This window comes from Felis catus, chromosome B3 (assembly GCF_018350175.1).
Source record: "Felis catus isolate Fca126 chromosome B3, F.catus_Fca126_mat1.0, whole genome shotgun sequence".
Taxonomy (NCBI): domain Eukaryota; kingdom Metazoa; phylum Chordata; class Mammalia; order Carnivora; family Felidae; genus Felis; species Felis catus.
The window spans coordinates 102,350,520-102,374,967 of record NC_058373.1 but is presented as its reverse complement, the minus strand read 5'-3'; the positions used below and the strand labels follow the sequence as shown (position 1 = coordinate 102,374,967).

The following is a 24,448-nucleotide window of genomic DNA, read 5'->3' as shown; positions in this document are numbered from 1 at the left end:
TTTCATGAGTTCTAGCCACCCCCCGCCCCTGCCACTGCACTGTCAGCACAGAGCCTGCTTGAGATTCTCCCTCTCTGCTCCTCCCCTGCTCACTCTCTTTCTCAAAAATAAATAATAAATAAATAAATAACTTAAAAAAATAAGAACTACAACTGATAAGAGAATCATAGAACATTTATAAAACCAAAACAACACAAAGAGCTCTTACAGTTTGGTATTTTCTAAAACTGGTTTCTTCGAAATATTAATTCCACAAGAAGTTAATAAGTGCTTTCTCAAAAATGAAAAAAAAAAGTTTAAATGATCAAATAAGTCAGAGAACTAGAGTTAAACAGATGCTTTTATGTCTAATACCTTTGGGACTTTAATAAGTTTGTATAATTTCAAGCACTAAGAAGAGACTATAGTTACATTATTTCCCAAACTTATTTGACCATTGTTTTTATTGAGTAGAGTTATGCCTATCTCTAACAGCAGCAAATAAGGGATGTTATTTTGTTTATTGCTTTATAATATCCTCTGCCCAGACGTGCCTGGGTGGTTCAGTCGGTTAAGCGTCTGACTTGGGCTCAGGTCACAATCTCGTGGTTTGTGGGTTTGAGTCCCGCGTTGGGCTCTGTGCTGACAGCTCAGAGCCTGGAGCCTGCTTCAGATTCTGTCTCCCCTCCTCACCTTCCCCTGTCTCTCTCTGCCTCTCCCCTGCTCCCTCTCTGTTTCTCTCTCCTTCAAAAATAAATAAATTTTAAAAAATTTTATAACATTCTCTGCTCAATGAGATCATGGACTTAGTTCTATTTATAACTCTACCCGCAGTGCCTATAACAGTGCCTGAGACACAGAAGATACTCAAGAACTACTTGATGAATGAATGACTTCTCAGCATGGAAATCAGGTAAGATTAAAGATCTCTTTGTAGCAAATCAAAGTCAAATTCATTTGTAGATTTTGTAGAAAATCAAACAGTAATGGCCTGACTAACAAAGAGCATCTGCTGTTATCTTGGTGGTTTAATGTGGATTTTTAACATTATTGCATTTCCACCAATAGATCTGCAGGGACAATTACTTAAAGAGAGCTGTAATAGCCAAGTACTAAGTTCTATTATTTTTATGAATAACATAAATTAATTGCATTTAGAAATTCACCTCAACTTTCATTTTTTGTCTAAACATTTGCCTGTGCACCTTACAGATTTGGAGAGGCAGTAAACATCATGGTTAATTAAGATCACAGGTTTTGGAGTTAGGCAGTTAACACCCCATTCTACTTATTTCCTTCTATTCTTTCAGGAGGAAATTTTAATACCATAACATACCATGACATCATGCTAGGAAAGGAACCAGAGATCATCAGTTGAATTAACATATGAACTAAAGACCCTGCCACAGCGATTGTGTTTCCACTATGTACCACTCTCCCATTTATTTCAGTTTGGCATTTTGACAGAAAAAAAAATGATCTCATCAGCACAGCCTTGAACTAAAATTAGAGTAGTATTTTTCATTTCCAGTGCTACCTCTGATAAGCCCTATTACTACAGGGAAATTATTTAACATAATTGCATTTCTTTCTTTATCTATAGCAGCAATGACAAAATTCTAATCTTCAGAGAAGCAGATGATAAAACATTTTTTATCTCAGCATATTAAGGAAGCAACAGGGTGTGGTGGAAAGTGTGGCAGGCTGAAAGAAAATTTGGATTCTAGTTCTGATATGTTACTAGATGACTGGATAGTCTTGTACACATTACTTAATCTCCAGGGGTTAGAAGCTAGCTGCAAAACGATCTCTAGCAGTATTTCCAACTTTTGAAATAAGTCTAGGATTCTAATCATTACTATAGGGATTACTATTGTGCATGCCTAAAACTTTTTAAAATTATTCCTTCTATTGCCTCATGCTGGAGTCTTTGAGGCGGCCAACAACCATCATCCGTCTCTCATGCCCTGATTCTGAATCAACTGAGAACACAGAGTATAAAGTATTAGGGACTGACAGGAATCAAAGCATCACCTTTTTTTTTTTAATTTTTTTTTCAACGTTTATTTATTTTTGGGACAGAGAGAGACAGAGCATGAACGGGGGAGGGGCAGAGAGAGAGGGAGACACAGAATCGGAAACAGGCTCCAGGCTCCCAGCCATCAGCCCAGAGCCTGACGCGGGGCTCGAACTCACGGAGCGCGAGATCGTGACCTGGCTGAAGTCGGACGCTTAACCGACTGCACCACCCAGGCGCCCCACATCACCTTTTTTAAAAACGTGTTTGTTTGTTTGTTTGTTTATTTATATAAATAAACTCTATGCTCAATATGGGACTTGAACTCACAACCCCGAGATCAAGAGTCTCACTTGCCACCAACTGAACCAGCCAGGTGCCCAGAAGTATCACCTTTATTATTAATAAAGACTACAGTAGATAATATGGCATATAGCTGTGAGCAAGAGGACTTCTTTTTTTTTTTTTTTCAACGTTTATTTATTTTTGGGACAGAGAGAGACAGAGCATGAACGGGGGAGGGGCAGAGAGAGAGGGAGACACAGAATCAGAAACAGGCTCCAGGCTCTGAGCCATCAGCCCAGAGCCCGATGCGGGGCTCGAACTCAGGATCCGCGAAATCGTGACCTGGCTGAAGTCGGACGCTTAACCGACTGCGCCACCCAGGCGCCCCGCAAGAGGACTTCTTAAAACTGAAGCCCACTTAGAAGATAGTCTCACCTGTCCAGACCCAGACACTGGGCTATCCCTGACCTCCCCACAAAGAACCAGGTATAAGTATAATATTTCAAATGGAAGAACAAAGGAAAGTGTGAGTTCCCCAGAGAAAGTTTTCTGTAGATGTCCTCTACTAGGTTGAGGAAGTTCCTTTCTATTCCTGGTTTATTGGTTGCTTTTATGATACATCAGTGAATTCTATCAAATGCTTTTCCTGAATTTATGAAAATAATTATGTGGTTTGGCCCTTTATTCTATTAATATGTGCATTTCATGTATTAAACCAACCTTGCATTTCTGGAAGAAAGCTCTCTTGGTCATAGTGTATAATTCTTTTTTTACGTTGCTAGATTTTGTTAGTATTTTGTTAGAACTTTTATATCTATATTCATTAGATATATTGTTTTCTAACTTTCTTGTGATGTCTTTGTTTTTGGCATGCTAACACTGGCCTTATAGAATAAGGTGCAAAGTGTTCCCTCCTCTTCCATATTTTAGAAGAGCTTGTGCAAAAACAGTATTAATTTGTCTTTAAATGTTTGATAGAATTCACCAGTGAAGCCGACTGAGCCTGGACTAAGCCCTCTTTTTTTTTTTTTAATGTTTATTTTTGAGAGAGAGAGAAAATGAGCAGGGGAGGGGCAGAGAGAGAGGGAGACACAGAATCCCAAGCAGGTTCCAGGCTCTGAGCTGTCAGCCCAGAGTCTGACGCGGGGCTCGAACTCACAAATCGCGCTATCATGACCTGAGCTGAAGTCACACACTCAACTGACTGAGCTACCCAGGTGCCCCGGACTAAGCCTTCTTATAACAACCTTCCAATTAATTTAAGTCAGGGCTACCCAGGACAGTCTCCCTTTTGATTAATTTAAGGTCAACTAATTAGGGATTTTAATTACAACTACAAAAATCTCTTCATAATAGCACCTAAATTATGTTTGATTGAATAAGTGGGAGAAGATGTTTGTATGCTACAAAGTGGCTGCTGCCTCCCTTCCCTTCTCCAATTCTGGCAAGAGGGGATCACTTGTCATCCCCTCTAACAGGAAGCATACTAGAAAGAAAATTCTTGGGACCGAAGTTCAGCCTAGTCAAGTTGACATAGCACAAAGCCATCAGTTTCTTAAAACCACAACTTCATGAGAATCATCAAGAACTTGTTACAAATACAGCTTTTCTTTGGACCATATTGGAACCAATATTTGAGAATCACTGATTCATATACAAGTAGAATAACATAAGTAATAAATAATATATATTTAATCCACACTATGTGCCATGCACCAGCCTGAGCACTTTATATTAATTATCTTATTTAATCTTCACAAGAGCCCTAAGGTATAAGTACTGCTCCTGTTCCCATTTTATATATGAGAGAACTGATAGTCACATAGGTCAAATTATGTGCTCAAGGTCATCCAGTGGAACTCAAGCTCACAAAACAGGTGAACAGCTTTTCAGTCACTAGCTCTAACCATCAATTATATACAGAGGACCATGGAACATGTTAAATGACACCATGGAAATTCAATTTTAAAAAATCCAGAGTGTGGGACATTCTATAAGACAAATGACTTGGTTTTTTTTTCCAACAATTAAATTTCAAAGAATAAAACAGAGGGGAAAGAGACTTGTAGATCAATACTGTCCATAATACTGTGTGCAGTGGTGGAAAGGTTCTATATCTGCACTCTCCGTGTGGCTATTTGCAACTGAGGAAATGAATTTTTTATTTTATTCACTTGTAATGAATTTATGTTTAAACTTAGTCACATGTGGCCAGTGGCTGCCATATTGAACAGGGAAGTTATAAAAAACTTTTTAAAAATTACATTTTAGACACATGTACTTAAATATTTAAGGATGGAAATAATACTGATACCTGGAATTTCACTATTGCTTTTGGGGGTGGGGGACACCAAGTGGAGTATAGATGGGCAGAATTGACCACAAGTGGATGATTGTTGATGCTGAGTGGTAGGTAATGAGGGTCCTACCTTTTCTCTTAATCTTTGAATATGCTTGAAATTTTTAATAAATAAAAGTTTTTAAAGGACATTTTTGTGGTGCTTGTCCCACGTATCACTCATTTAATCATCACAACGCCCTCGTGAGGTAACTGGAATGGTTCTATTTACAGATGAAGAATGCGAGGCTCAGAGAGGTTAGGTAAAGTACCAGAAGTTACACAGCTACTTACAGGCCCAGACTCAAATCCATGTTCCTCCAAATCCCATGTTATTCTATCACCTCGTCCTTACTCTGGATAACAAGCTGTACAATCAACATGTGTTGCTTAATGGACAGTAAAGCAGAAAGGATCAGAGAAACAGATTAAACCCTTTTGCTCTCCTTCAGAATGATAAATCTGTAACGTGTGCTTCTCTAATTAGGAAGAGATTAATACCAAGCATGAGCTGCTGTAAGTTTATTAGTGAGTGCGGAGAGATGCATACTCCTGAACAGGATTGATTTATAAGTTCCAGATGTGAAAGAGAGGCTGTATCAACTTTTTTCTGTATTATCACTGAAGATGATAACACAAGCAGCTTAAGACATTGAATGTATTGACTGAAATTGCTCTTCTCGGGACTCAAAGGTTATGTTACACACCTTTTCCTTCAAAATATAGTTAATATGCACTGAGAAGAAAAATTACTCGTGGTAATGTCGGAAACAGGGACAAGTAATTAACTTGTATCTTAATACATATGTTGTTGTATTAAGTGGTTTTTGTCTTTGATCCCTAATGACTTCCTAAAGGGCCTTATGCCGATATGATATGATATGATATGATATGATATTTATACTTTATATATAGAAGATTTCACGGCAGGCACATAGCTTCAGCCAATGCTTCTAGCCAATATTTTCACTCCTTGACAGTTATAATGCAGTGAAGCATCTTTCTTAAGCTAATAAATTAACCATTTAGCATCTAGTAGGAACTACAAACAAGAGACCTTAATATACTAATTGCTCTTCATATCTAGATCTTTGGTCTAGGCTTTACTACTTACAAAGCAGTATTTTATGGTAGTAGTCTCTTAGCAACTGAATGAATAACTACAGGTAACCGCATCTCCTCTACAAAGATTTTTAGGGGTCTGGGTGGCTCAGTTGGTTAAGCATCCAACTCTTGATTTTGGCTTAGGTCATGATCTCACGGTTCGTGAGATCAAGCCCTGTGTTGGGTTCCACGAGCTGACAGTGTGGAGCCTGCTGGGATTCTCTCTCTCTCTCTGCCTCTCCACCACTCATGCTGTGCTCCCCCTCTCTCTCTTTCTCTCACGCTCTCTCTTTAGAATGACTAGTTCTGTAAGAATGCAATAAAGGGGACAAAAGACAATGTCTGTTAACAGCTATTAATGATGGAGTCTGAACATTCAGAAAAAAAGAGTTTTAAAATCAATCTTGAAACCAACTACATGTCCCATAGAATGTTATTCCCAGGCTGTGACAGTAGTGGCCTTGAGAAGCTTTGGCCTTCTTGCTCAGAACAAATGCCTGCTTCCCAAGCAGCTGCTCTAAACCCAGCATCTCTGTCATCGAAAGCAGCAGCCATTTCCGTCTTTGGGTCTGATCTACCCACTTCACCTGAGAGCTGACCTAGAAGGTAGGAGTCAGGAATCAGGGAGTCAGATGGAAGGTGAATGGCAGGCACAGATTTATGAAAACAGTGAGCTCCAATAATTAAATAACCAAAGGTAACAATTAGTGGGAGATATTGCAACACAATTGTCTCCAAGAGCACCTTGGAGTTTACTGTGGAGGGGATAGGACTATGAATACTTCACCATAAGAGTCTGAGAAGGCTATGTAAACTAGGGATGTCTTTCCATGTGTCTTGAGTGAGGACTTATTTGTTTTCTTTAAACTCTTATTAAAAACCCAGGTGTGGGCCAAAGGGGATAAACTTGACCACCCTCTAAAAACCATGAAGTATTAAAAACAAAATAACTTTGCTTATGCAGAAGGTAAACTTTCTTAAACTAGTTGGGCTCTTTTCAAAAATTTTTCGCATATAATTTGGTAGAATGTACATCTTGAGGCAAGAATTCTCCATTTAGGGACATTTAGATGGTGAAAGAAAAAAGCCCCCACCTACCCAGAGATAGTATCATAAACTGTTGTTAGATTTTATACTGTTATGAAACAATGTTTTATTTTAAAAAGACTGAATGTGTAAAATAAGAAAATGCTTCTGATTGTTCCAGAAGTAAAAATATCAGTTTATGTCAAAAAGCCATTCCCGATTTACCACACCTGCCAAATTCCTTGTTCACTCTGTAATTTATTGCTTATTTATACAGGACGGCTCAGCAGATGTCACATCTGGTTACCCTACTGGTTTGGAGTTTTAGTTTATTTTTAGCTAGGATGGTATAAGAAAGTTTAATGCCCCGGATAAGCTTACACAGCAAAAATTTTTAGCCTAAACTTTGTTACGTCTAGGACTTTCCTGAAACTTTAAGATTTGATCATAAGGAAGAGAAAGTGAACACTATTCAAAAGAAGTAGGACACGGAAGATTGGGGAAAAGAAACATTAGTCCTGGAACCCTCCAGATTAACTATTTACCCAGGACCTGATACAGTTAATAATACTGCATTACATAACTCAGCTCCGTGCAGTGAGCAAAAACCTCTCAATGAACAGTGGTTAGCACAGTTTCCCAATCACAATTTTCTGAATTTACATAACTTTACTGTTAGCCAGGCAAAGTGTTGTATAATCCAGATAGAATCATGCTGCAGGATTACCAGATTTCTGGACTATTAGCACTATTCTTTTTCAGTTTCATCATTGGGAGACACAATTAACAGCAAAACGGTATTTGCAATAACCCTTTACTGCCAAACTAAACATAACAAAAAAAAAAAAACCTCTAAACATAACAACATACACACACACCACATAGGTCATAAGGCCTATGTGTTTGATAAATTAGACTATTATCAAATTCGTACAACTCTAAAACAAAAATGCCAGAGACAGAAAGGATATGAGAGTCCTCATGAGAGGAACCTTCATTTACTGCTGGGAAAAGTATAAACTATATGATACAACCATTCTGAAGAGAAATTTGGCAATATTCAATGAGGAGGTATGCAGGACTCAGAGCCCAGCAGGGTCCCTCTTAGATACACTAGAGAAATTCTTAGCCATGTGCACAAGGAGATATGTTCAAATGCAGCATTATTTTTACTAGAAGAAAAACGGAATAATCTACATGTTCATTGATTTTAAAATAGAAAGACGGGACGCCTGGGTGGCTCAGTTGCTTAAGTGTCCCACTTTGGCTCAGGTCATGATCTCACAGTTCGTCGGTTCAAGCCCCTCACTGGGCTCTTTGCTGACAGCTCAAAGCCTGCAGCCTGCTTCAGATTCTGTGTGTCCCTCTCTCTCTGCCCCTCCCCTACTTGCACTCTGTCTCTCTCAAAAATAAATAAACCATTAAAAAAATATAAAATAGAGAGATAAATTCATGAAAGGGAATAGAATTCAGTAGTTAAAATGAAAAGTTCAATCTATATGTATCATCATGGATAAATTTGGAAGTCATCATGGAACAACCATGGCAAATTGCAGAATGATATGCACAGCATCATGCAATTGATATAAACCTTACAATTTTACAAAATTATTTTGAGAGAGAAAGAATGAGCATGAGTGGGAGAGGGGGCAGAGAGAGAGAATCCCAAGGTAGGGCTTGAAACCATGAACTGTGAGATCATAACCTGAGCTGAAATCAAGAGTTGGCCGTTTAACTGACTGAGCTACCCAGGTGCCCCAGAAGTATACCGTTTAAAGTGCTTGTCAAAATCATAGGTGACTCCCTTGTTTAGGCTAAGTTTAACTTGGATTCTTTTAAAAATAAGCAATGAAGATATGTTTCAGAATATCAAAAGACTAGAGGTTATTCAAAGATTTTTAAAGTGTCTTTTAATTCTTTCTGCAACAATGTTCAAACAAAACCATATTGATTTCATCACTCTACTTATGAAATTTCTTCATTTTTCATATGTCCAAGCAGATCTGAACACACCCAACCCCCACAAGCTCACCTTTTATGGAAACAGACGCAAGGGCTTTGACCCCAACTAATGTCTGTTCCAAAATGAGCAGAAAGAGGGATTACAGCCTTTTTAAAAATAACCTCTTCTGGGGTAAAAATAAATTATAGTAAATATATCCTGTCATAACTCAGTGACCTCATTTGAGGCAACTTTGACGGGCAGATTCTTCTCTGTTTTATTAGCAACATTAATCAGAAGGCTGGCACAGTTTGTGAACAGCTTCTCATGGGATCTTTGCAAGCCTTCTTATTGCAATAATGTGAAATTAATGTCTCTTAGAAAGATGTCTGCAAATTCTAGTAACACTTGAGAACAACTATTAACAATCAATTGTTATTGCTGTCTTTTTTTTTTCTGAGAGACAAGAAAATATTTAAACCTTCGGTGCATGCAAGGGGTTTTTTAAGATATATAGTCTCCAAAAACATACACGTTGCCTTCAGGGCAGTGATTACTTCTGGAGAGAGATGGACAGGAACCAGATCAGTGGAAATATAAAAGAAGCTTCAATTAATCTGTAACATTTTATTTTTTTAAAGAAAAAAAAAGGTGAGGCAAATATTGCAAAATGGTAACATTTTAAAACAGGATAGTGGGCACGTAGGTGCTCCATTATATAATTCTTTCCTGTTTCCTGTATGCTTGAAATGCTATACTTAGGGAAAAAAAAAGAAGTAAAGAAATAAAGTAATGTTAAAGCACAAACAACAATCTTGGGAAAAATATATTTAAAACATGTATGATGGGGTGCCTGGGTGGCTCAGTCAGTTAAGCGGCCGTTGGCTTAGGTCATGATCTCACAGCTCATGAGTTCAAGCCCCGTGTCGGGCTCTGTGCTGACAGCTCAAAGCCTGGAGCCTGCTTCAGATTCTGTGTCTCCCTCTCTCTTTGCACCTCCCTCATTTACACTCTCTCTCAAAAAATAAATAAACATTAAAGAAAATTTTAATTTAAAACACCTATGATAAAAGGATCTATTTTCTTAATATATAAAACAAATCAATGAGGTAAACAAATGACCCAAATAAAAAAAAAAAAAAAACAGAAAAAGGATGTGAAATGGGAAATTTATAGGACGATAGTTAACAAATGCATAAAAGAGCCTAAACATGTATGGGTCTCTATGTGTATATACTCATGGAATAAATGCAAATCAAGAAAACAATACTACTTTTCACTATCATACTGGCAGAATGTCTTAAATTTGACAAAATACTGTTAGCAATGATGAGGAGAAACATTCTCAGGTGTTTCTGAGAAAAGTATGAATTGGTATAATCATTCTGAGGGGAAAATTTTTAAATGTACATTCTCTTTGGAAGAACAATTTCATTCCTAGGATTTTTCCTTGGATACAGTTACATATATGCAAAAAGCTTTATATATGTGTGTGTGTGTATGTGCGTGTATAAGTATATATATATATGTGTGTGTGTGTGTGTGTATATATATATATATATATATATATACACACACACACACACACACATAAATTGAGGAAAAAAATAAATTTCCACCAGTGGAAGATAGATTAAACTGATGATACATCCAACTTGCAGAATATTATACATCGACAAATGAAGATGTCCACAATACAACATAGGTTTACAAAAACCATGTGGTGGAACCCTATGTACAATAAAATCCTACTTGCATTAAAAGGCATACATTATACGTATATGTGCAAACAAATGTCTGAAAGATATATAACAGCAATTATCTCTAGGGGGTGATACTGGAGGTTGGGAATGGGAAAGAAACCTTTATTTCCTCTTAGACTTTCACTGCATCAGTTAAGGACTAGTTGCTACAAATGACGGAACGGAAACTCAAACTGTCCTAAGAAGTGAATGAATTTACTGGCTACATTTAACTGAAAAATCTGTGGGGAGTTTCAGGCCTATCTTGAATCAAGGCTCCACAATGCACCATGATGGTTTTTCTGGTGTTGACTGCATCTTTTGTGCATGTGAATACTGCCCTCTGGGAATGTATACCTGATGGCCTGGTCATCTGGATGGCTCCCCTAAAGTTAGCAACATGGTGGCTGTTAGCAAAGGCATGAGTGAATGCTTCTCTTTTCCAGAAACCTTTACTTACAGGATTTTAAGGATCGTCAATTCTAATTGGATTATATGCCCATCCTTGAATCAAGCATTGTCATTCATGGCAATTGGCTTGGGGTCAATTCTACCCAAACCATATAAGATAGAATGGGATCTGGATGATTTCCCCTAATAAAGAGGAATGCTGGGCAGCAAACAGCAGATATCCACTATTGCTGGATAAAGTTTTATCAAGTGCATATAATCTATCTATCTATCTATCTATCTATCTATCTATCTATCTATCTATCTATCTATCTGCCATCCCGTAGGACCTAGACTTTGAGCTTCATAGGAAGGGACTATATCTGTGTCATTCATTATTCCGTTCTTTGAGTCTAGGATGGTTTCCTGGCACGTGGGAAGCTGTTACAATATTTGTAGAACAAAAACAAAACAAAACAGGGGCGCCTGGGTGGCTCATTCAGGTTAAGTGTCTTGATTTTGGCTCAGGTCATGATCTCACGGTTTGTGGTATCTCCACATCAGGCTCCACGCTGATAGCAAAAAGCCTGCTCTCTGTCCTCTCTCTCTGCTTCTCCCTCCCCTCACACATGCTCTCTCTCCCTGTCTCTGTCTCAAAGCAAACAAACAACAAACATTGAAAACAAAACAACCTACCTTGCAACTTCACTCCTAATCATTGACTATTAACTAGAAAAACAGCCACAGAATCAGCATCAGGCATCTTTCACAATATCTAAAGTTATCAGAAGAAAGACTGATGCAGTGAGAGATAAACAATTTCTAAGAAAAACACTGATGGCTCTTTTAAACATTTGCTGATACTGTTTTTTGTTGATAGAAATTATTTGACACATCATGTGGATTCATTACCTGAACTATTGCAATAATGGGTAAACTCATCAAATTTAATTACTCTGTTCTTTAAATAGGAGTTTAGGGTCAGGCTAGTTTAAGACTTCTAAAAAATAAAAATAAATAAATAAATAATTGCTTAATTAATTAAAAAAACTACTTCTTCCTCCTCTTCCCTTCCTTTGACCTCCACTCACTGGGCCACTGAGAACTGCTTCTGCCTGTGCAATTTGCCACATAATTAGGTCTGCCAGACAAAATACAGGATACTCAGTTACATGTAATTTCAGATAAACAATGAATTATTTTTCAGCATGAGTATGTCCCAGATATTGCATGGGACCAGAAGTGGGGATAACTTATACTAAAAAATTATTCATTATCAGAAATTCACACTTATCTAAGCATCCTGTATTTTTATTGCTGTAGTTTCTTATTTTTATTTGCTGTAGTTTCTTGTTTTTATTTGCTAAATCTGGCAACCCCACACATAATAAAAGGTGCCTGTGATTACTTCCAGTTTGCTAAAGGGTAAACTGCTGGGCTTCCTGCACTATAAAATACTGATTATTGGATTTTCACTTTTCCCCCCTTTTTTTAAATTTGGATTTCAGTTAACATACAGTGCAACATTGGTTTCAGGAGTAGAATTCAGTGATTCATCACTTACATACAACACCCAGTGCTCATCACAATAAGTGTCCTCCTTAATACCCATCACCATTTAGCCCTTCTCCCACCCACATCCCTTCATCAGTCCTCAGTTTGTTCTCTATCATTAAGAGTCTCATGGGACACCTGGGTGGCTGAGTCAGTTAAGCACTGGACTCTTGGTTTCAGCTCAGGTCATGATCTTACAGTTTCGTAGGGTCGAGTCCTGCATCGGGCTCTTCACTGACAGTGTGGAGCCTGGTTGGGATTCTCTCTTTGTCTGTCTGTCTGTCTGTCTGTCTGTCTGTCTGTCTCTCTCTCTCTCTCTCTGTCCCTCCCCTACTAGCGCTGTCTCTGTCTCTCTCAAAATAAATAAATAAACAAAAAAGAGTCTCTTGTGGTTTGTTTCCCTCTCTTCTCTTTTCTCCCCCTTCCCCTATGTTCATCTGTTTTGTTTCTTAAATTCCACATATGAGTGAAATCACATGATATTTGTCTTTCTCTGATTGATGTATTTTGCTTTGCATAATACATCCTAGCTCCATCCACATCATTGCAAATGGCAAAATTTCACTCTTTTTGATGGCTGAGTAATATTCCATTGCATATATACCACATCTTCTTTATCCATTCATCAGCTGAGGGACATTTGGGCTCTCTCCATAGTTTGGCTATTGTTGATAGTGCTGCTATTAACACTGGGGTGCATGTAACCCTTTGAATATGTATTTTTGTATCCTTTGGGTAAATACCCAGCGGTACAATTGCTGGGTCGTAGGGTAGTTCTATTTTTAGTTTCTTGAGGAACCTCCATACTGTTTTCCAGAGTGGCTGCACCAGTTTGCATTCCCGCCTACAGTATAAGAAGGTTCCCCTTTCTCCATATCCTCACCAATACCTGTTGTTTCCTATGTTGTTCATTTCAGCCATTCTGACAGGTGTAAAGTGGATCTCATTGTGGTTTTGATTTGTGTTTCCCTGATGATGAGTGAAGTGGAGCATCTTTTCATGTGTCTGTTAGCCATCTGGATATCTTCTTTGGAAAGTGTCTATTCATGTCTTCCACCCATTTCTTAACTGGGTTATTTGTTTTTTGGATGTTAAATTTGATACATTCTTTATAGACTTTGGATACTAGGATTTTCACTTTTTAATCTACCCTTTTTACACTTAAAGAGCAAGTACAAAGTAAACTCCTGTGTAATTACCACCCAGGTTAAGAAATATGGCAGAGCAATGCCAGTACCTTAGAAGTAATCTGTGTTCCTCTCCTCTGCTGGCATTCTCCTCCCTCCTCTCAAGGGTAACCACTATCCTGACTTTTATAATCAATCTCTGGTGTTTCTTTAGGCTTGCCACCTATGTGCACATCTATAAACAATATATTTTGACTGTTTTTGAGCTTAATATAAAAATGTATATATCAGAGATGCCTAGGTGGCTCAGTTGGTTGAGAGTCCACCTCTTGATTTCAGCGCAGGTCATGGTCTCATGGTTCATGAACCCCGCTTAGAATTCTCTCTTTCCCCCCTCTATGCCCCTCCCCCACTCATGCACACATGTGCTTGTGCGCTGTTTCTCTCTCAAAATAAACATTAAAAAAAGTGTATATCAGTGATCTTTGCAACTTGTTTCTTTCACCCAACATTGTACTTGTGAGATTTATCCACATAGCTATGCTTCCTTAATTCTCATTGCTCTATAGTGTTTCAAATGTGATTATGCCCATGATTTATCCACCCATGCTACTGCTTTCTTGTTGATGGCGCAGTCTTAACTTAAATTGACAATTTTAGGATCCTTTAAATTTATTGTAATAAGCTAAAACAACTATCATAAAATAGTTTCATACTATTTAGGGAAATTTCTAATACTTAGTATTCCCTCTGAAATTTTTTGTTGTGTTTAGCACTAGGACCAATTTGAAGGTGGTTTATATAAAATTGTTCTCATTTATAGTCACTTAAATTTTGTATTGAGGTATAAATATAGTAAAATGCACTCATCTTAAATATATAGCTTGATGAATTTCTACATATGTATATACCTATGAAACCACTACCCAGATCAAGATATAGAATGTTTCCAGTAGCCTTTTAATATTACTGTCTTACAGTCCTACAAGACAGCTGTACATAAATTTTTGGACACAAGCTTCATCCAGGACTTATACTGTTGGTTTCTGGGCTTTCGGCTGCCACCACGTGGTGAGTCTCCATACTGCTACTTGATTCCTTTAAAGGACTCAAGCAATTAGATTTCTAAAATGAAAGTGATTACACAGGTTCTGATGAGGCTAACAATTAAAATAGGTGAGCTAATGTCTCTATTAAAAAAGAAAAAAGATTTATCTTCCAAAAGGAGGATTTAAGATTATATAGATAACGACATCACTTATATTTACAGTTAAATCGAGTATATAAATTTCTGCTTGAATATTTAGCATATTAAGAAAAAAATGACTTATTGCAAATATTATTAGCCTTCTAGCTGTGAAATGCCTTGAAGCTGGTAATGTATAAAAACTATAAGGATAAAGTTACAGGGGGCGCCTGGGTGGCTCAGTCATTAAGCATCTGACTTCAGCTCAGGTCATGATCTCTCGGTTTGTGAGTTCAAGTCCCATATCAGGTGAGCTTGAGCCCCGCTTGGTGTGAACATGCTTCAGGTAAACACGAGCCCCACTTCTCTCTCTCTGCCCCTTGCTCACTTGCATCCTCTTTCTCTCTAAAACAAACAACAAACAAATAAAGTGATACTTAAAAAAAAAGAATAAAATGACAGTCCCCTGGATAGCACAGCTCTAGGACACAAAGATGAGGAACACCTGCCCTGGGTGCTCCTGTCAGGAGATTGCTGCTGCTCCGGTTGTTCATTTACAAGAGCTTGATCTGAACTGGTCCTTGTCCTGGCATGACAGAGAACAGGGCTCAGGGTTTCTGTCTCTAGCCACACCCTGTAGTCTGTTTCTACTGACTCCTATGCTTTGCCTCTCGCCAATTTCCAAGAAGGGATGTGCCTGTGGTCTGGAATGGAACCCACACTGTCTGGGAGGTGTGCCTGTTCATTGTACAGATGGCCATGGCTGCACTTGGGTGATGACGCTGTACCGATTGTCCTGAACTTAAAACCTTGGAAATCGTCACCTCTCTACCCTCATATGGTCTGTGTACTCTTTTTGTCTTCCTTCTGTCCCTCTGTGTCTTTTCCCTCTAAAGGTTCAGTCCAAGGCTCTAGACCCTGTGTTCTCCCATGGAATTTACTGGGCAGCTGTCTCTGAATCCCTAGACCCTCACTCTTGGTATTACTCATTTTAACACTTAGTCACACACAGCCAGGTCCCTTCAAGCACAACTGGGAAACTGTGATCTAGAGCTTAACAATTTCCTTTTAGGAGAAGCTTGTTCCTAGGGGAAATAAAAGTGTCATTTTCAGTCAAAAAAAGAATAAAATTACTTGCAAGAAATTTATTCAAACCTTTGGACCTACTGATATATGTTTTATTATTGTACTATATTCTGACTACAAGTTGCTGTAATTCTGTTTGGAATTATGCCATTTTAAAATGGCTACCTAACATTAATATATCAAAAAATATATAACTGAAATTTTTGAATGCACTAGATATACATCATCCAGATAGGTCTTCCCAACATTTTCATTATGGGGGGGGGGGGGAGAGAATTCCAGCACTGAAGATTTTAATAAATATTAAGGGAAAGTGTAAAGATGATAAATTAGATGATCAAATGATTTCAACATCCAATGCATGTTGAAGAATAAGAGAGAGAAGAAGAAAATGGATGGACACCAAACAATGTTTTATTCCTATAAATATGGAGCTTATTAAGATTTTGTTATAGGAAAGATTCCAGGTCAAGTTGTAGACTGTGACACATGATTCATCCTGTACCCTACCGCCTCCCCCACTGAAATTCCAAGACAGATTGTTTTAAAAAAACCATATCAGTAGAAAACAATTAGTGTACCATCAGTGTACCAGAACTACTTGGAAAATAGAAAGCAAATGCATTTGAATTTCCTGAAAAAAAAAAATCAATAGAGAAGAAATTGCATCTTAGGCCAAAGGCCAGTCAGCTTCTCTAAGAAGCCTCAGATAAGATTCAGGCTCAGTACCAGCAAATTCAAAGACAGAAGTTGGCTGCAGAACAACTTTCAGTGTAGTTTCTTAAAGATGTTTCCTTTAAGAAAACTTAAAGGACTTGCAGTAACTTAAGACTTGCAGTAACTTAATAATTTGTACCAAAAAAGCATTAAACAAGATACTTCGTAATAATAAAGGCAGAATTCACAATGAAAATATAAAATCTATACACCAAATAACATAGCACCAATAGTCATAAAGCAAAAACTATAGCAGATACAAGGCAAAATAGAAACATGCTAGAGGATAGAGACTTTAATTTACTTCCCTTAATCTGTTAGAGAAAGTGGACAAAAAGTAAGAACATAGAAGAAAGTGAAGTAATGTCTTAAAGGTCTAAAGGAAGATTTTTTTTAAAAAAATTAGCTTTATTGTTAATTAAGCATGAGGACAAAATAAAGACATCTGGGAATAAAACATCTACCATTCATACTCCCTACCTGAAAAATTACTAGAGGAAATCCTTCAGCACAAAAATAGGAATCCAAGGCATCAGGTTATACAATAATGATGTCAACTAAGTAGAACCAGAACAAAAGGAAGGAAAGATTTAAGCAGCAAAGTTTTAATGTCATAGGATTTGGTTTCCTTCTAAATTAGTCCAATCACAATATTTGGCTTACAGTTAATAATACGTATGTAATCATAACATCATACATACGGTTTATTGGCTTCATTTTGGGGTATCAAACAATGCGCAAAGTACAGGAGACATTACAGAGTAGCATGTGAATGTCATAAGCCTTAACAATTTAAAAATCACGTGGCAGAGTATAAACCTCAGCCAACAAATTCAAGTATGTAAGAAATAACACTTTATTTCCTACACTTCAATTCAATGTCTGCCTCTGGGGAATATCCGCTTTATTCCCCCCACCTTCCCTCTAAGACCTGCTTAATGGGAAATGTAAACACAAACATTTTTGAGATTTCTCTCCCCTGGGTCCCAAAAGACACAGTTACCAAGGCCACAGTTACTGATGACACTCTAGTCATCAGTAATCTGTACTCAGGTAACTCAGAGCCTCAACCAATGGTTGTTTCCCATGCAGCAGATCCCTGCTCTTTTGGGGTCCCACATGTGGTATGGGAGTCCTAGCTGAGGTTGAGAAGCTTGTGCCAGTGTCCTGCCTTTCCTATATATCTGATGCCACCCTCCCAGGGCTCCACCATGGAGCAGTGTTTGGGTCTCACACAGCTTCTCACTACCACCTTCATGAAATCTCAGGGAGAAGCCTCTCCCACCTCTTCTTTCTGTAAGTCATCAAGCTCCCTTTCTCAAATCCTATGCAACTCAATGAGTTTAGGCTTACGGAAAATAAAAGCCAGGAAAAATTTTACAGGTTAAGTCTGCTTTCCTCTCTGTCCTATGCCTCCCCTGAAGTGATAACATTCAGAGCCCATAACTTGCTTAAATGGAGAAATGGAAAAGGGAAAAAAACAAGTTAATATTATACAGTATTACTCAGGCACATTAATATAGCTGAGAAAAATTGGGACGTGGAAGTAGAAAGAAGAGTAATATTCTCAGGGCGTCTGGGTGGCTCAGTCATTTAAGCGTCCGATTTTGGATCAGGTTATGATCTCGGGGTCTGTGAGTTTGAGCCTCTCATTGCTGTCAGCACAGAGCCTGCTTGGGATTCTCTCTCCCTCTCTCTCTGCCCCTCCCCATTCTCTCTCTCTCTCTCTCTTTCTCTCTCTCTCTCCCAAAAAACAAAACAAACAAGTCTCCTTAGTTTTATACAGATGCACAAATAATTTACCCAAAAAGAAACACTTGGGAAACAACTAGAACGAAACACTAACAAAAATTAATGAGAGTGACAAGGCAGGGTTAATGAGCATGGAGTCTTTCAAAAGAAGAAATCACCCAACATTTCATTATCAGAGTCACAGAAAAATTCATCCAGTAAAACCATTTCTAATAATTATTCCAGCATTCTGTTAAGTTCAATCACAGTTCCTATATATACTCTCTATCAATATAAATCACATTACATATTTAGTCATGAAATCTCAACTTCATGTAACAAATACACATTAGTCCTGAATATAAGAAAGTATATATTATACTCATTAAGAATCTAGACTTAGCACAGGCATCAGAGTGTAAATCCCTTCAGGAACTGGGCAAATTCCTTTACCCCTAGCTCTCATTTACTTCTGTAAAATAGTTACTTACTTACTGGATGCTAGTTATTGTCCACAGAAATTTATTATCAGTCCCCTTTTAGATACCAAATGTCTATCTGACATATTAATTGCAAACATTTCACCACTCCATTACTTTTATCTTTATCTTCTTTTGTGCAAATGTTTCTCATTGTACATCTATGGTATTTCAATTTTTCTATTTTGCCACAAATGATTTCCTTTAATGTTTCTATAATTTCTAAATTATTGGAGCCCTTGATGCTCAGTAATTCCCCCACTGGGATTCTCTCCCAGGAAATAACCAGAAATGTGGTCACACTGAAAGGGATCACACTCACAAGGAAGTGGCAGTGGCGAGGAGTGACAGGTGGCGGTGTAAATGCATACATTTTGCATTGTTTAACAAGTATTTTTACTTATTTCAGTTTTAAAAACAGTTTTAAAAAATTATATCACTGTTTCCCCCATTGTAAAGACTAGGGAAATAAGGCGGGGGGGAATGTTGTGATATAAAAGAAAAGCTTGAACAAAACTTGACATTTTAAAATATGTTAATTAAAGGATTATGTATAATGGGAAAATTAAAAATAGCTTACCTAGCTAAGAAGAAGAAAATTGTTAATTTGTAATCTATAACATATATAAAATACAATAAATTATGCAGCAAGTAAAACATTTTCTTTTAAAGAAAGAAGTGGGTTTTACAGATATATTTTTTTTTTTTAATAACTGAAGCTTTTAACATTTAATTAGATCTTCAGGGACATACAGTTAGATTGAGCTATTCACAAGAATTTTTAAACTATTATTTGTTGTATAAAAACTATTATTACAACACCAGTAAGAATTAAAATACAAGAAAGCTCTGTACAATCTTGCCACATCACACCGTTCCTTCCAGGCTTTGTTAATACGTGTGTCTAACTTTTAAATAATTGTAATATGTCGCTGCTGTATTTATACATTTTCATAGATAATTTTAGAGGTGTGTGCTTAAGTTTTACAGAAAATTTGAAAAGTGTTTTCAATCATTTTGAAATGAATTCACAGCAGCATAAAAAAAATTATTTCTTTGTCACTTTATATTGAACATCTACATAGTAAAAGTGTCAATCAACGTATTTCTTGCATTTCTGCTGTTTTCTAAGACCATTTTATGAGGGAAGAATCATCAACAGCCTTTAATGATTGGTATAAGAAAGCAGCAATAAGTGGAGGAGCAAAGAAAAGTTTGAAGGGGTTCAACTTTGTTTAAATCTCAAAATGGACATTTCGGGGGAGTTGCGGAATGCTGACTGAAAGCAATGGCTTACAGTGTTGTGAATTAAGGAAAATCTTACCCATCCTTTACCACAAGAAACTGATTAGAAAACATCTTTTATGCTTGTTTTCTAGAAAGACTCTCCCAATTTATAGTTGTGACCAACATTAAATTTTGTCATTTTTACTAATTTTTGATAGCAATACCTCTTGCTCTTCATTGCTCAATTTTTTTTTAATTTTTTTCAACGTTTATTTATTTTTGCGACAGAGAGAGACAGAGCATGAACGGGGGAGGGGCAGAGAGAGAGGGAGACACAGAATCGGAAACAGGCTCCAGGCTCTGAGCCATCAGCCCAGAGCCTGACGCGGGGCTCGAACTCACGGACCGCGAGATCGTGACCTGGCTGAAGTCGGACGCTTAACCGACTGCGCCACCCAGGAGCCCCAATTGCTCAATTTTTTAAAAAAAATGTTTTAGGGGCTGCTCAATTTTTAAAAAAAAAATGTTTTAGGGGCTGCTCAATTTTTTTAAAAAAATGTTTTAGGGGCTGCTCAATTTTTTTAAAAAAATGTTTTAGGGGTGCCTGGGTGGCGCAGTCGGTTAAGCGTCCGACTTCAGCCAGGTCACGATCTCGCGGTCCGTGAGTTCGAGCCCCGCGTCAGGCTCTGGGCTGATGGCTCAGAGCCTGGAGCCTGTTTCCGATTCTGTGTCTCCCTCTCTCTCTGCCCCTCCCCCGTTCATGCTCTGTCTCTCTCTGTCGCAAAAATAAATAAACGTTGAAAAAAAAAATTAAAAAAAAAAAATGTTTTAAATGCTTTTTTTTTTTTTTGAGAGGGAGAGAGAGAGAGAGACAAAGCATGAGCGGGGGAGGGGCAGAAAGAGAGAGAGAGAGAGAGAGAGAGAGAGAGAGAGAGACAGAATCTGAAGCAGGCTCCAGGCTCTGAGCTGTCAGCACAGAGACCAATGCAGGCTCAAACCCACCAGCAATGAGATCATGACCTGAGCTGAAGTCAGATGCTCAACCAAGTGAGCTCGCCAGGCACCTCTCATTTCTCAATATTTTAGTTTAGTTTAGTTTAGTTTAGTTTAGTTTAGTTTAGTTTAGTTTAGTTTAGTTTATTTCAGTTTATTTATTTATTTTGAGAGTGAGAGCATGCGAGCAGGGGAAGAGCAGAGAGAGAAGGAGAGAGAGGATCCCAAATAGGTTTGGCACTGTCCGAACAGAGACCGACATGATGGGGCTTGAATGCATGAACTGCAGGATGATGATCTGAGCCGAAATTAAGTTGCTTAACTGACTGAGCCATCCAGGAGCCCCCATTTCTCAATATTTTAAATAGAAACGTACATAGTTTCTATTGGTAGATCCAAGGATATAGTTATTATTGTTGTTGACATTGTTAATATCTTAAATTACCATTTGTGGAAAATCTGTTATTTGTACTTTAATTTATCTTAAAATTCTATGAGGAAGATGCTGTTATCAAAAGGAGGCTCGGGAAGAAGTCTCTTGACCAATGCCATATGTAGCCTTTAACCTATCGATTAAAAAAATGACAGTATTGGCATTTAAACCCATGTCTGCAGGGCCAAAGCCCACACTCTTTTCACTACTACCCTTTTCTCATCATGGTAGCCTGCTATTCCAAGGCTTGGGCCACTAGGCATTAAAAGTTTATTAGGTATATAAAGTATAAGAGCATCTTCAAAGCATGAGAAAACAGAACAAATTTTTAAAAAGGAGAATGCTTTATCTGCAATTACTTCATCTTTTGATTCCAATGGAGAATTTAGAGCCCCTTTTACCTTCCTTTAGCTTTTGTTGTTCAGGCAAATTGATTAATTAAGTTCCATTTACCACCCAGCCCCCACTTCCTGTCTTGCCAGAAACAGACCTGGTGCAGAGAACACAGGATTTGGTCATCATGCTAACTTTCCTCTTTGTGGTCAGCTAACAGTAATTACCATTTTAAAGTGCTCACTAGGGGTGCCTGGGTGTCAGTTAAGTGGTTAAGCGACTGACTTTGGCTCAAGTCATGATCTCACAGTTTGTGGGTTCGAGCCCCATGTTGGGCTCTGTGTTGACAGCTTAGAGCCTAGAGCCTGCCTAAGATTCTGTGTTTCCCTCTTCCTCTGTCCCTCCTCCACTTGCACTCTCTCTCTCAGAAATAAGCAAACCTTTAAAAAAAAATTTTTTTTTTTTAATAAAGTGCTCGGTGTGTGCCAGCAGCTATGCCAAGCTTTCTGGGTAGGGTATTTCATTATATTCTTGCCACCTTATGAAATAGATGTTTTGATTATTACCCACATTAATGAAGTTTGAGAACAGAAACTGAGCAGCTCCAGGACTAGAGCCTTGTTGGTTGGACTCTAAAACTGCTTTCTACCCTTTACATTATAGATTTTTCTGGAATCAATGAACGATTTGTCTTGCTCCTTTATGGTAACCAATTTCAAGATTTCAAGACTCCATGTCAAGATAAAGCCCATCAGATGAAGACCACCAGAAACACACTTGTACTTAAAGTTTGGTGTATTTACCTGCTGCTACCACAAGAGGAGCATAAGGCCTCTCCTGGACCCTGGGATGTCTGGGCACAAGACACTTGGGAGGAGCTTACCTTAGTGTTGGAGCCCGGTGTTGATGAATTCTGAAGAGGGAACAGGATAAGTGGGGATCAGCTCTGAATGTGTGATGTCATGAAGCAGGGACAGTTTAGCAACTGAGGTTTCTCTGTAATCTTTGTTCTGGAGGCAACAGGAACAAAGCAGAACAATGGATATCACTGGTTAAAAAAACAAAAAACAAAACAACCCAGTAACCACTCCAAAGGACGGGGGCTTGATAGCCAGAGGAGAAACATTGTTTACATGGCCTTGGCCTTCCCTTGAAAACATTTTTGAAGTTCTGTTAGGAATATTCTACCCTGATTACCTGTTTCCTTTTAAACTACAATTTAAAAACCTCTTATCTGAAGCTCTTGGTTGGAAACTGAGGCTGCTTCCCTGGATTAAACTAACCCACAGAACTCAGATTTTTTTTTTTAACTTTATTTATTTTTGTTGAATGAGAGAGAGCAGGAGAGGGGCAGAGGGAGAGGGAGAGAGTTCTAAGCAGGCTCCACACTATAAGCACAGAGCCTAAGGCAGGGCTCAAATTCATGAACTGTGAGATCATCACCTGAGCCAAAAGTAAGTCAGACACTTAACTGACTGAGCCATCCAGGCACCCCAGGGCTCAGATCTCCTGAGTGGGAATGAGACATACCATTCTCACTGATATTTCAAATAGCAACATATCATATTTATAATATGACAGCATCTTCAAATAGAAATGTAATGCAAGTCACACATGCAATTTAAAATTTTCTAATAGCCACATTAAAAAAGAAACACGTGAAATTAATGTTAGTAATAGGTTTTAACTCAATATATCCACAATTTATCTGAAATATTTCAACACAGAATATTAGATATTTTACTTTTTTGTACCTCATCTCTTGAGTCCAGGATAGCAGCTCTCAATTTGGACTTTAGATTTTCATTGGAAAGCTTGATCTGTATTTAGATGCCATAAAACTTATAGTTGGAAAGCATATCCACATACCCAAGTTGTTACAAACATATCTAACAGCTTTGTGATAATTGGATGAAGTATGAATTCGCAAATTTAAATTTAAACTACTCGAGATTAAGTAAAATTAAAAATTCATTTCTTAGTCACCCCAGTTACCAGTTCAGGTGTGCAAAAGCTGCATGTGGCTGGTGGCAACCACTTTGGACAGCTCAGGTCTAGGATTTTAGAGAATAAGATTTCTCATTACCATGCTCTTGACAGTAACTAACAAAAGCAAATTTTACAGGTTCAAAATTATCCTTAGCTCTTTTTTCTCCCTATTTCTAGAGGCCACTTGTAGGCAACCAACTTGAGCAATGGAAACCTGACTAAGGTAGAAGGGCCCACAGTGACCACCCGGCTGAATGCCAACAGGCCCATTAGGTGACCCACCTCAAAATAGCCATAAGCCCTAGCTGACCAATGGGTTACTTACACGGACACCGTTACCAAAAAAGGAGAATTCCGTACGTTCCCATACTTCCTTACCTTCCTCTTTTTATTTTAAAAATGTTTAATGTTTATTTATTTTGAGAGAGAGAGAGAGCGAGCGCGTGCATGTGCACGAGCACAAACAGGGAAGGGGCAGAAGAGAATGAGAGACAGGATCCTAAGCAGGCTCCACACCATCAGCGCAGAGCCTGATGCGGGGCTCAAGCTCACTGTGAGATCGCGACCTAAGCCTAGAGTCCACTGCTTAACCGACTGTGCCACCCTGGCACCCCATCTCACCTGCCTCTTTTAACTACAGCTCCCCCTCACACACACTGCCTCTTGGCAGACAGTCTCTGCTTTGTTGTCCTGCCTGCTGCTCCCTTGCAGTGTGTTCAATAAACTTCTAACTCCTTTGTTCTGCCTTCTGTAAATTCTTTCGCTGCCCT

At 38.2% G+C, this 24,448-nt stretch overlaps 1 long non-coding RNA gene across 2 annotated transcripts in view; it reads left to right on the top strand.

Annotated features, from left to right (window-relative positions):
• The window catches only part of LOC123386093, a 60,549-nt gene extending 36,383 nt beyond the window's left edge, over positions 1 to 24,166 (top strand). Inside the window, exons 3-5 of one of the 2 annotated variants that reach the window (XR_006599613.1) lie at positions 814 to 892; positions 14,485 to 14,575; positions 22,353 to 24,166. This is a non-coding gene — a long non-coding RNA (uncharacterized LOC123386093). The remainder of the gene's footprint in view (positions 1 to 813; positions 893 to 14,484; positions 14,576 to 22,352) is intronic. The other variant, XR_006599612.1, reaches the window with a different exon arrangement.
• The last annotated feature ends 282 nt before the right edge of the window (positions 24,167 to 24,448 follow it).